The sequence below is a fragment of the Zingiber officinale genome, chromosome 11A (genome assembly GCF_018446385.1).
Source record: "Zingiber officinale cultivar Zhangliang chromosome 11A, Zo_v1.1, whole genome shotgun sequence".
NCBI lineage: Eukaryota > Viridiplantae > Streptophyta > Magnoliopsida > Zingiberales > Zingiberaceae > Zingiber > Zingiber officinale.
Window position 1 is genome coordinate 44,535,551 of NC_056006.1, and position 2,157 is coordinate 44,537,707.

The 2,157-nt window shown below is 37.9% G+C and overlaps 1 non-coding gene across 1 annotated transcript; it reads left to right on the forward strand.

Annotated features, from left to right (window-relative positions):
• The first annotated feature begins 735 nt into the window (after positions 1-735).
• Positions 736-841, forward strand: LOC122033107. The gene has a single exon (XR_006126368.1). It is a non-coding gene; the product is annotated as a small nucleolar RNA R71 (small nucleolar RNA).
• The last annotated feature ends 1,316 nt before the right edge of the window (positions 842-2,157 follow it).

The following is a 2,157-nucleotide window of genomic DNA, read 5'->3' on the forward strand; positions in this document are numbered from 1 at the left end:
TTATACACACTATGAAATCTGCACTCAACCTTATAAGTGTCATCGGATTTGTCGAAGTCTTTATTTTCATTAACCCCCACTAACCTTTGTGGAAAAGGAACCCTTAGTGAAGGTCCTGGGAAAGATTGAACTTCCTTTTTCCCAAATTCCCTTTGAGCTTTTGGAGGAGGTACAACTTGCTTATCTAGTGTTGGTGTGATCAATCGTTGAGGGAAAGGTACTTGTGGCCTTTGGGAACTTCCTGGAGAAATGGAATTGAGTTCTTGTGATCTTCTATTATTCTTCTTCTCAATTTTAAACATGTCCTTCTTCAGAAGTTCTTCATGATTTTTTTTCAATTCTCAACCCAACATCATCACCTTTTCACTAGATATTGTCTGCGAAGGAGGGGAATCTTCTTTAAACCATTTTGAAACAATAGTTTCAATCATTGCCCCCAAATATTTGAACTCCTCATTCTGTAACTTGTGAATTTCAACATTCTTGGGTGGTTGAACTACATTTTGTTTGACAGGCTCTCTTGTATTTACGGCTTTCACTTCCTGAATATTTAAGGGAGATTCCATCCAACTTTTGCTCGACCATCCATGGAGGTTTAATGTCACTTGATCAATTAATATATAAGCTTCTTCTATACTTTTGTCTATAAAAGAACCTCCAGCTGATGAATCTAACAAGCACTTATCTGAAAAAGAAATTCTCATATAGAATATGTGTAAAATCAGCCATTTCTCCAAACCATGATAAGAGCATTGTCTTTGAAGACTCTTGAATCTGTCCCATGCTTCAAATAATGATTCTCCATATGCCTGAGCAAAATTTGTAATGCAATTCCTCATATAAATTGTCCTACTTGGAGGAAAAAAATGATTCAGAAATTGCTTCTCCAATTGTTCCCAATTTGTGATGCTTTGAGGATAGAGAGAATATAACCAAGTCCTTGCTTTATCCTTGATACTGAAAGAAAATGCCATCAATCGAACTGCATCCGCTGACACTCCTTCACATTTCACCAAATCACAAATCTCTAAAAATACATATCCCATAAGATGGAATTCAAATTGTACTAACCTTGGGCGATTAGCCAAAGCTAACTCAAGATGAGCTATAATATGAATTTCATAAGATGGGCAAAATGAACAAATAGACTTGTTCATCTCGTTATACAAGAGTTGCATTTGATGCAATTGGTATATGATGCCTACCTACATTATACGAGTCTTGGGCGATTAGCCAAAGCTAACTCAAGATGAGTATAATGAGGATCTTGTCCCACATTAATGTCATTGCGATTGGATTTGGAGCTAGTAGTGTGGGTAAAACCACAACCATGACTCGTTCCTACCAAGCTTTACAATTCAGTGGGAGCATCATTTAATTAAAGACCTAATTAAATGATCGATATATGATACTAAGTTCTGCATTATGTTTTTGTAGATAACCATGTCGTCAAACACGTCGAACACTCTCTCTCTGCGATCTGCCCTTGATAAGGACAAGCTCAATGGAGCTAACTTCTTGGACTGGTACAGAAATTTAAGAATAGTTCTCAAGCAAGAATGAAAACTGTACGTCCTAGAGCAGCCCATTCCTGAAGCACCCCCCGCTACTGCTACTAGAGCTGATAGGGATGCTTACAAGAAGCATCAAGATAATGCATTAGATGTGTCATGCCTTATACTCGCCACCATGAACTCTGAGCTTTAGAAGTAACATGAGAACATGGATGCTTATGATATGGTTGAACATCTTAGACAACTATATCAAGGACAAGCAAGGCATGAGAGATTTGAGATCTTTAAAGCACTATTTCAATGCAGAATGCAAGAAGGAAGTCTCGTAGGACCATATGTACTCAAAATAATTGGGTATATAGAAAACCTACAGCGGTTGGGATTTCTACTAGGCCAAGAATTGGCCACTGATCTTATCTTGCAGTCTTTGCCCGATAGCTAAGTCAATTTATCATAAACTACAACATGAATGAAATTGACAAATCACTGCTTGAGATGTTGAGCATGTTAAGAACTGATGAACTAAACCTTAAGAAGGCAAAGCCTAGTTCCATTTTAATGGTGTCTAAGGGGAAAGGCAAGTGGAAGCCTAAAGATAAGGGTAAGACCCAAGCCAAAGGCAAGGGCAAGGCACATGCACTAA